Here is a 12,028-nt window from a genome sequence, read left to right as displayed (position 1 = left end):
AATGTTGAAACTAGAAACTGGTTTTCAAGGTGTTAAGGAATCTGTGGGTAATGAGGAAATGGCAGCAGTGAGTATGCCTTCCTCCTTCAGGGATTTTGCAAGTGAAGGGAACAAAAATGATTGAGATCATAAGTCAGTAGATTGGTAGGGTTGCTAATGGAGTCATCTTGAAGACAAGGTTAGATTATTAATTCTCAAAGATCAGAAGAATCAAAAGTTCACTGAAAGTATAGAGAAATTTTTCAATGAAGTAGGGTGTTGAAGGAGTTCGCATAGTGAACTCAAATTGTGGTCCCTGGACCAAGTAGCATTAGGATAACGAGTGAACTTGGAAATGCAAACTATCAAGTCCCAGCAATCTATATTTAAGCAGGTCAGCCAACTGATTCTGATACACATTAAAATCTGAGTTCCACTGCCCATTCTTGGTAGAAGGGAAGGCTACCTGCAGAAAGTAAGAGAACAGCAATGGGACCTGGAGTGTGAAGAGGGAAAAATAAAGACTATATACTGAGGACTGGGGTGGCAAGTCAATCAGAATTAACTAAAAGGACTGTCTAGCAACAGAAGGAATCCAGCAAGACAGAGATAATCTGTACTAGACTAAATTGGCCTAGTTTGCGAACTTTCTCTAGCACACGAAGTCAAAATCTAGGTGCAGAGAAAGTGGATGGCAGTCTATCCAAAGTAAGAGATTAGCAAAATGAGGACTAATCAGAGAAGGCAACAATTTTAAGGGTTTCTAGCAAGAGCATTGTTGAATCAGCTGACAGGGGACACCAGCCTGGTTTGGAACTGAGGGCTGGAGAGCTTGTTGAGGGCAAGGCTCAATGGGAATTAGGGAGTAGGAGATGAAGTAAGAAAGTGATGATAAGAGAAAGAGAGATTCAGAATTCCAGATGAAACAGTTTCAAGTGATGTGGAGGTTCAAGGAGTGGCCAAAGTCTATGAGAGCTGAAGATGTAGTAGAAATGAAGAAATTAAAGGTGATGAAGAACCATGAGGACAGAGCATGAGAAAGATCTATCATTTGAGTGGAGAAGTTCTCATAGATGATTCCAGGGCAGGGGTCAGGGGAAAGTGGGGAGAAGATTGTAAGCGTGCCAGTGAAACTGTTGAAGGATGATGAGAGTGACTAGAAGGTCAGTAGTAGTGATAATATGAGCCAAGAGGAGAGGTGTATATGGATTGCAGGGTTTTAAAGAGAGGAAATGGTTGATCAACAAAAACCAGAAGACTTGACTGTATAAAATTGTACTGAGAGGGCTTCCCTGGTGGCGCAGTGGTTGAGAGTCCGCCTGCCGATTCAGGGGACACAGGTTCATGCCCCGGTCCAGGAAGATCCCACATGCCGCGGAGCGGCTGGGTCCGTGAGCCATGGCTGCTGAGCCTGTGCGTTCGGAGCCTGTGCTGTGCAACAGGAGAGCCCACAACAGTGAGAGGCCCGCGTACCGAAAAAAAAAAAAATTGTACTCAGAAAATAATTAGCAATAGATACATAGAAAACCAAACAAATGAAAACATTTAGGGAATTATTAACACCAGCAAATAATAGTTATACTAATAAAAGCAGCAAAATAGTACACAAATTGGTTCAGCAGTAAATAATACTTTCATAGCAATAATAATATAAACACTGAATAATGATTTAGCCCAAAATATGGGGATTTAACTATACTGAGATGATGAAAGGGATGTAAACAGGTAGGTGGGTGATTAATAGAACTAAATCCTTATGTACCAGAATTACCAACAGATAATATACAACGTTGATAAATCAAAAAAATAGCAGCATAAGTATACCCATATTATTTAGCTATATGGAAGTAAAGACAAGAAGAAAAAAAGCTGAGTTGAAAATTGTTGCCTCTAACTTCCGCCCTTTTGGCTCTCTGAGCAGCACCATGGCAGTCGGCAAGAACAAGCGCCTTACAAAAGGGGGTAAAAAGGGAGCCAAGAAGAAAGTCGTTGACCCATTTTCTAAGAAAGATTGGTATGATGTGAAAGCACCAGCTATGTTCAATATAAGAAATATTGGGAAAACACTATCACAAGAACTCAAGGAACCCAAATCGCATCTGATGGCCTCAAGGGTCGTGTTTTTGAAGTGAGCCTTGTTGATCTGCAGAATGATGAAGTTGCATTTAGAAAATTCAAGCTTATTACTGAGGATGTTCAGGGCAAAAACTGCCTAATTTCCATGGCATGGATCTTACCCATGACAAAATGTGCTCCATGGTAAAAAAATGGCAGACCATGCCTGAAGCTCACGTTGATGTCAAGACTACCGATGGTTATTTGCTTCGTCTATTCTGTGTGGGTTTTACTAAAAAATGCAACAATCAGATTCAGAAGACCTCTTATGCCCAGCACCAGCAGGTCTGCCAGATCTTCAAGAAGATGATGGAAATCATGACCCAAGAGGTGCAGACAAATGACTTGAAAGAGATGGTCAATCAGTTGATTCCAGACAGCACTGGAAAAGACATAGAAAAGGCCTGCCAATCTATTTATCCACTCCATGATGTCTTTGTTAGAAAAGTAAAAATGCTGAAGAGCCCAAGTTTGAATTGGGAAAACTCATGGAGCTACATGGTAGTAGTTCTGGAGAAGCTGCTGGGGATGAGACAGGTGCTAAAGTTGAAAGAGCTAATGGATGTGAGCCACCAGTCCAAGAATCTGTTTAAAAATCAGACTTTTAATGGTGACAAATAAAAGATCTTATTTGTGATAAAACAAAACAAAACAAAAGAGAAAATGGTTTCCTCTGGGCATCAGGCGTGCATGGAAAGGGTTGGGACAGGAACTTGCTGTTTGTTTTATGCCATTTAATAATATTTGAACTTTTATGCTATCTATATGTATTATTTTGATTAAAAAAATAAAAACTTTTTAAAAGAGTAAATAAATAACAATTCTTGTTTGCCACAGAACAAGAGTTCAAAAGGGCACAAGAGCAGGAGGTAGCTGGAGACAGATAAGGGTGGTGTTGGAGAAAAAATGGGTCCAAAACAGATATCAATTAAATTTGGGGAAAGGATAGCAGGGAATAGAGTTTTGCACAAAAGACACTCATTTTCAATAATGGGGATGGAGAAGGCAATAAAGATGGAGAAGAGGGCTTCACTGGTGGTGCAGTGGTTGAGAGTCCACCTGCCGATGCAGGGGACATGGGTTCGTGCCCTGGTCCGGGAGTATCCCACATGCCGCTGAGCGGCTGGGCCCGTGAGCCATGGCCGCTGAGCCTGCGCGTCCGGAGCCTGTGCTGTGCAATGGGAGAGGCCACAACAGTGAGAGGCCCGCGTACCGAAGGAAAAAAAAAAAAGATGGAGAAGGACTGGAGTCACATGTGACTGAATGAGGGAACAGGCAGAAATGCTGAGTTTATTAAGCTAAGCAGCCCAGAGTTTCCATAATTAGTGAACGACTTATGTTAAATAAACATTGTAACAAGCTTCCTGGATACTTGTCAGAGAAAGCACCTGACACTAAGATCTGTGCTGTCTTGATGTTGACAAAAATTAAATTTTCAAATGACAGAAGAAAGGCATCACAAGTTGGAGAATTTTCCATTGGCAATAGCACTATCCAAGTGAGCAGGACTCTTCCCTTGACATCTTCCCATGACTCAAAGTTTTCTTGGAAGCCTCAAGCCAAGTGCAAAAGAGTTGTACATGCAATATATATAATTATTTGAGTCTTTCTTATAAACACCACCTGTATAACAACTTGTAAAACGAGTCCAGCTGAGCTTTTCCCTGTCACTAACATATGTGAAATTATCTGTTCCTTGCTAATGGCAGGAAAATGATCACAGCATGTTATTCTTAATGTCCTCAGGGAAAGAAATGTGATTGGTGCTGTTTCGAATTTGAAACCAAAATAATGATCTTTCTAAGGAGAACCATGGAAAACATACATAAATTAGTTTTATTAGAAATATTTTGGAGCCAGGTTTTTGGACATCTAATTTTCAAAAATATTTTAATGCCTTTTGCTTCTTGGAAAGCACTTTAAAGGTGATTTAGTTTCATTTAAAAATATCATTACAGGGACTTCCCTGGTGGTGCTGTGGTAAAAAAAAATCCGCCTTACAATGCAGGGGACGCGGGTTCAATCCCTGGTCAGGGAACTAAGATCCCACATGCGGAGCAACTAAAGCCTGTGAGCCACAACTGAGCTCTTGCACTTCAACTAGAGAGCCCGCGTGCCGCAAACTACAGTACCCATGCACCCTGGAGCCCGTGTGCCGCAACTAGAGAAGAGAAAACCCACACACCACAACTAGAGAGAAGCCTTCGTGCCGCAACGAACGATCCCACATGCCTCAACTAAGACCAGATGCAGCCAAAAATAAATAAAATAAGGAAATAAATAATAAATAAATCTTAAAAAGAATATCATTACAATGGAAACCAATTTTTTATTTTGATGCTTTGAAAGATTTGGGGACTGGGGTTGGGGGAGGAAAAGGCAGAGAATCAAACATTCATTTGTGTACCTAGTATGTGCTTGACACTAAGCTGGATACTTTACATATTTTACCTCATTTAATCCATTGTAGATACACTGCACATTAAGTGTGATTCTCCCCCTCTTTTATAGATGGGGAAATTGAGGTGCAGTCCAGTTAAGTCGATTACCTCAGTCCAGTTAAAGTCAATTACCTAGGATCATGCAACTCAGTAGAATCAGGTTTTATAAACCCAGATAATTGAATTGACAGTCTGTGTTCTTTCTACCTTATTATACTACCTCTGAATTACAATTTAACTCTAAACACAAACTGAAAATGGGTCATCCTTTAGTTTTAAAGAAGCCTAACTGACATCTGCTCTATTACTCTTCAGAGACTCTTCCACTCATGTGGAAGACACATGTAAACACCAAGGAGCCTAGGTGAGACAACTCATTCTCTGCCCTACTTTGTCCATGGGATCTGCACAATCGGGTTACCCCATCCCTACTCTGACCAGAAATGGATCCAATCCTGTGTAATCCACATAGGTGGAAATTACCAGCTCTAAGCTTCCCAGGGCACTATTCCATTTTCAGAAGCACTTCAACTTTATCCATATAAAATACTGAAAAACCAGAAGAAAAGTATACAAAAAGCCTCCAGCCTTTAACAAAGCTAAGTCGGAATCTCAAACTAAAAGATGAATAATAAAATAGAAAGTAATATATTAGTTACCAATCTCTGCCTATTTTCTAAACAGACAATATCTGGTCTGGTCAAATATATTATTAGTTGCACTAAGCTAATGAAAGGATATCATAGCATTACCATTGTCACTGTACAAGATTCTTAATCCTATGATATTTTTCCCATCTCTGATAATTGTCCCTCACTCCATTCCTACTGTCATTTTCCTAGTTTAAGTTTTACACTTTGACTACTGGAATATTTAGCTTTTAATAATCTCTCTGCAACTTCTTCTCTGTGGTATTTTTTCATGTTGTAGGCTTTATAGTTTATAAAGCATGTCAAACATATATTTTCATTTAGTCTTTACATCAACCCTGTGAGGTAGACATCACTACCAAAATTTATGGATGAGGATATTTCTGAGAGATTTAGTATCTATTAAGAACACAAAGCTTAGAAGGGACATAGCTGGAACTGGAACCCAGGTCTTCCTACCCTGAAGCTAGTCCACTTTCTGTTATAGCATGAATATCTCCCCAGTGGCAGACTATTAATCCACTGTCCTATTCATGTTTACATTATTGACCAAGGACTCTCCACATTACTGACTCAACTTCCAGAGGGAACTCTCAATAAGCTCTGGAGTCAGGCTACCTATATATGAATCCTGGCTCTACCACATGCTAGAGCTATGCAAGCCTTCACAAGTAACTTAACTTCTCTGAACCTCAGTTTCCTTCTCTTGAACAATAAAGGCAACAATGATACCTTCTTCATCTGATCATTGTGAGAAGAAAACTAATCAATATTTCAATCTATCTTGTGCAAAGCTTCTAGAATTAACCTCCTAAATCATACCTATCAATATTTTCCTACTCAATAACCTTCAACCTTTCTCCATTGTCTGCCAAATAAAGTTCAAAATTTTAAACTTAACATTCGGGAATTCCCTGGTGGTCCAGTGGTCAGGACTCTGTGCTTTCACTGACGAGGGCCTGGGTTCAATCCCTGGTTGGGGAGCTAAGATCCTGCAGTGGGAAGGACCTCATGATCTGGCCTTAAGGTATCATTTTAACCCTACACTCTAGTACTCTTCATCTCATGTCTTCCTTGCCATACAAACCAAACCACTATTCCTGAAACCCAAAGTGTACTTTCCCAAATATATGACTTTTTTCATGTGATTCCCTGTTCTTAGGATGTCCATGCCACACACCACAATACCACGTTTGGAAATTCTGCTCACTCTTCAAAACCCAGGACAATCTCTTCTTCCTCAACAAAGCTTTCCTAGATCTCCCAGCTGAAATTAATTTCTTCTCTCTTCTGTTCCCAAAGCACACTGCATGATCCTCTTTTATAACAGACAACACTTTGCTTTGTATAATGTTTTATGTGTTTGCGACTTTCCCCTATTAGACAATAAGCACCTAAGAGAAATGTGACAATGTCTTACCCACATTTGTATTTTTCATAGTACCTGGCATGAAGATTTAATGCTTACAAATAATAATTACTACTAAAAATTAGTAATTACCATTTAAGTACTTATCATCAGCACTCAACAATGGTTAAGTGCTTAACATACATGACATAATTTATTCTTACAATAACCCGGTAAGAAATGGATGATGAATCTTTATTTTATGATGAAGAAACTGAAGCGTAATGAAGTTAAGTATTAGACTGAACCGTATGAAACTGTTGCTCTTTGATCAACTTTGACCTATAAAAATGACAATTTCAAATTATTTAACCTAATAAAATGTCTTTCTAATGGCTATTACTAATCCATTTAATTTAGGAAATTCAACACCATCTGGACCATGTTTTAGAGTAATTCTAAAGACCAGTATTTCCATACATGATAATTTAAGGCTTTTTTAGTTTGGAAAAACGTGGGTATTAAATTTTTTGTGCTTCTTTTTTACCAATATGGCCAAAGTGTATATTTCAAGTTTCAGTCCTTAGAAATAATCTCATTCATATTTAATATAAAACAATCATATCCTTATGTGGGCAGGCTCCCTCTTTATTTTTTCTTATTCTTTTTCTTTTGTCTTTCTGTAGGAGTTGCCTATGAGAGCGGTCAATTTGAGCAAGCTATTCTTTATTAGAAAAAAATATGAAAAAATACAAAGGGTGGATTATTCCCCACAGTTCCAGTTATAATTGTTAGTTTTTCCAAGAAACAAGACAATCTTTTTTCCTTTAACACATGTATAACAGAGGTTTACAAGATTCTAAAGTATTCAGAACATAAATTAGTCACTGATGATTGCATCCCAAGATACTTCTTCTTAGCAAGTAAGTTTTAGTTTCTATTTTGTTGATGTAACAAATAATAAAATGTATGCCTATTCTGACTTAATATGCCATATTTTCAAAGAAAACATAAAAAAATAATGGTCACATGGTGACCATTATAATCATCTTAGACAATATCACTTCCAATTCATTATTCACTTAAATATCATACTTCATGAAAATATTTAATGTTGCACAACTGTTGGACCCATTTTAGAACTGAGGATCAGCTAGAAATTAAGTGTTCATTGATCAGTTCTTAACTCCCCTCATAGATTTAATGTATTAATAAACCTGAATTATTTTGTCTTCTGAGAAGAGATGGAAAATTTTGTTTTAAAAATGCCATAATACATATACCCTGAGAAAACCATAATTCAAAAATAATCATATACCACAAGTTCATTGCAGCACTATTTACAATAGCCAGGACATGGAAGCAACCTAAGTGTCTATCAACAGATGAATGGATAAAGAGGATGTGGCACATATATATAATGGAATATTAGCCATAAAAAGAAACAAAATTGAGTTATTTGTAGTGAGGTGGATGGACCTAGAGTCTGTCGTACAGAGTGAAGTAAGTCAGAAAGAGAAAAACAAATACCGTATGCTAACACATATATATGGAATCTAAAAAAAAGTGGCTCTGATGAACCTAGGGGCAAGACAGGAATAAAGACACAGACGTAGAGAATAGACTTGAGGACACGGGGAGGGGGAAGGGTAAGCTGGGACGAAGTGAGAGAGTAGCACTGACATATATGCACTACCAAATGTAAAATAAATAGCTAGTGGGAAGCAGCTGCATGGCACAGGGAGATCAGCTCAGTGCTTTGTGACCACCTAGAGGGGTGGGAGGGAGACGCAAGAGAGAGGGGATATGGAGATATATGTATGCATATAGCTGATTCACTTTTTATACAGCAGAAACTAACACTACACTGTAGAGCAATTATACTCCAATAAAGATGTTAAAAAATAAATATATAAAAATGCCATAATAAAACATGAATCTTCATGGTATAACTCCTCAATATTTTGATGAAAAAATAATGTGGGTACCTATACAGTGGTGTGAGCAGTGTTTAAGAGATTATTTCAGTTTTACAAGGAATCAGCTCATTAATCTTACCTGCTTATGTGTATGGTTTGAGTCACTATGATACAGTTCAATTCCAGTGTTTGTAGAAATTGAATCACTTCCTGTGATGGTTTGGACTTGCTGGCTAGAATGGGATTGTTGATAGTGTAGAGAGTGGAAGATCTGGGGCTGTTAGACAATGTGATGAGGGCACTGAACCTGAGGATAGCATTCCTAAAATACATGCACATGCCAAAAACAGTCACTCAGAATAAAAATAACTAATAAAAGAAAAGCCAACTGAATCCACTTTAAAAAATTTAATGTGTTCTTTCACAAGATAATTCAAGCCCTAGGATTTATAGTTTTAATAAGTGATATATTATTTTTTCCAATTATTCCATTGCGAAAAATTGTATTGAACTCTATTTTTATTTGATCAGGTGGCTGTAAACATCCAAATACTTACCTAAGTTGGCTAGAGAATTGCATGTTCTGATTAAATTAATATTACAGTTATACTTAACACTAAAACTATAATGAATATTAATATTAATATTTCTTTGATGATTCAACAGGCACTTCAGGATCTAATTACAAAATAATACTGAAGATGTTGATGGATATAAATTAGAAAATAATATAATGTAGTGATTTTCAATGTCAGGAAGCATATTAGAAACACAGTGGGGGCAGGTGAAGTTCTTATGCTTGTGAAAATCAAGCATAAATTTAAAAAGATTGGAAAACAGTGACTAAGCCTTCAGATTCAGAAAACATGGATTTTAACTCTGATTCTACCACTTACTCTGTGATCTTGAGAAACTGTATATGCAACCTTTATAAGCTTCAGTTTCCTCATGTGTAAAAGTGGAGATAGTATGTACCTCACTGGGTTGCTATGAGGAGTAAATTAACTAATGTTTGTTAAGTGCTTAGTACAAAGTAGGTGGGTAATTAACATTTATTATTATTATTATCATATATTATCATTGTCATCATCATCATCAACTTAATAATCATCCACCCCATTAATTCTGCAGGTGAAAAAAAAATAACCATGTGGTCCAGAGAAGTAAGATGATTTACTTATAATGACACAAATAATTAATGGCAAAATTGGGACTGGAACTCACGATTTCTTGCTCAGAGTTCTGTCAGAACATTAAACTGAATTTGTACTGTCTTCAAAATATTTTGGAACTTCTTTTCAAACTAAGTCTTTGCTATCTGCTTGCTTATTTACCATGGCTTTTTTCTGGTAAGTGTAGAGCACAGAATAAAAATAGATATCTGGTTATAGTTTGGGGGATTTCAGGTATGCTTGAATTTTCTATATTATTTTGTTATTATCCTACTTTGAAAGCAGGCACCCGAAAGCCAGTTTTCAAAGAAAAACATACTCTATTTGAATCATAATGCTACATTCATGCACATACAATTAACTTTGAAAGTATAAATTCAATGCTCTATTTCCTTTTGACTGTTGGAAAGATGACCTATATTAATAAAGTAAGGCACTTCAAATTTTAAGTTTTATATGGAACAATTTTCAAGCTATATTAAATGAAGAAAGCAAGATGCATAAGGATGAATATAATATGCTCCTTTTGTATAATATTTTTAATGTACATACATGTGTATTTACAAATATATACAGCTGCTTTTAAATGCATTAATAGAGCAAAAAACATTTTAAGAGTAACTGCCTCTGGGAGGAAGAACTGAGGGACAAGAGGATCAAGATAAAGAAGCTGTTTTTTCACTATATACATTTTAATTCTCTTTTCACACTCTTTTTGTACCTTTTTATACTTTTTATGCTTTGAAATTTTTTACCATGTATACAAATATCTTTTCATGTATACAAAAATTTTTTGAAAGAAAAAAAAATATATATAAAGAAACACATTTTACAAGTAGACACTGCCTTGGTAGACATATAGATAATAAAGGTCATAGAATCAGTTCATAGAATTATTTTCTCTAGGCTCTTTTCAAATATGACCTACTTTACAAATATGCTAGCACTAAGTAAGAGCTCTACAGTTTAGAAGCCTGACTGTGTACTATCAGTAACTTTTGTACAAATTTTGGGGGTGAATGTATCATCTGTTCTTTTATGTTACAAAATACCTTCATACACTAGATTAGGATAAAGTCAAAGTGATAGTCAGAGAACGCTTTCACCAGTGGGGAGCTTGTACACTACTGAAGTAGAATTCCTCCTGAAAAAATAAATGTGTCCCTTAAAAAGCAGATTAGGAAAAAACTTGAAAGGACAATAAATAAAACAAAACCCATTTCTCAATCATCTTTCTTTATTAACGCATCAGTTGAATAGAATGCTGACAGTTTCTCCATCTGGGATGTCTTGTGGTTTTCCTGAGCCTATTTGGCATCTGAACCACTCATTGGTACCACTAAAGTCTTAGCAGGTTTTCAGTTTCCATTCCTCACACCTGACTACTAAAATTATTGTTCCAAAGCAAGATATTCATACATTTCTCATACTTTTGAAGTATACCACAAGCTGAGTTTTTAATGTACAAAAGATCAAACATTTCTGATTTACCATATATCTTATCTTTTTTGCTCAAGAAAAATATACACAGAGTACAATTTATATGAATTGGATAATTATCTTGAAACTGACACCACTTTACCACCCTTCTACTATAAATACCTCTTTTTTTGGACAGGTCCCATCTCCTAAGAGCTAGTCCCATTTGGATTAGTCTCATATGACATTAAACAGGTTCATCCAGACTCTGGCTTTATCCAGCTCATCCCACTGTATTTCTGTCACTGAGGAAACTCAGCTAGGTCAAAGCAGTTGTATGCATGTTTCCTTTTACCTTGGGCAGCCTCCCATGGCAGTTCCAAAACTCCCAAATCATTTAAGTCATTAATAAGAAAAGTGGACATGTAAAAGTAAATATTCTAGTTAACAGTAAGTAGCAGCAATGTTCTATTAAAGGAATTCTTCTTTAATTGTTCCAGATGCATAGCAATAATAATGTGTAGGATATTCAATATTTTCTTCTAGGGCCAAGATTTAGAAAAGCTGTTTATTCTCTTTGAAACAAGAAGTTGGAAGCAGCATGAAATGATGTGTCTCAAACATTCCTTCCTATTTAAAGTGTGTCAGACATTGTTTTGGCTGTCCAGTTAGATAAAGGACAGATGTTATAATCTGGTAGCTTGAGGAAAATGCCTTTTGAAGAACTAAAATATTTTGAGAAATTTTTCTATTTGGTATCATAATGTCCAGAAATATTCTGCAGTTCTTTTGGAAAATATGTATTTAATATGTACTCTACTAAACCCTTCAGACTATATACAGTTTTCCAAGCAGACTAGAATCTTAAAGATTTGGATATTTATGATCCTGAGAGTTTACTCTTTTTCATTTTTATTGGGTATCAAATGAGTAATGATGTATTAGTTCCTATGAATTGGGTAACAACTGCCCATAAATGCTCATA

General features: G+C 36.4%; 1 protein-coding gene and 1 pseudogene across 7 annotated transcripts in view; one reads left to right on the top strand and one right to left on the bottom strand.

The window, feature by feature from the left end:
* The window catches only part of POF1B (POF1B actin binding protein), a 101,664-nt gene that overhangs the window by 49,715 nt on the left and 39,921 nt on the right, over positions 1-12,028 (bottom strand). The window lies entirely within an intron of this gene.
* Positions 1,901-2,724, top strand: LOC137216395 (small ribosomal subunit protein eS1-like; annotated as a pseudogene).

Source organism: Pseudorca crassidens, chromosome X, assembly GCF_039906515.1.
Source record: "Pseudorca crassidens isolate mPseCra1 chromosome X, mPseCra1.hap1, whole genome shotgun sequence".
Taxonomy (NCBI): domain Eukaryota; kingdom Metazoa; phylum Chordata; class Mammalia; order Artiodactyla; family Delphinidae; genus Pseudorca; species Pseudorca crassidens.
The sequence above is the reverse complement of the archived record's forward strand: the minus strand, read 5'-3'. Positions and strand labels throughout refer to the sequence as shown.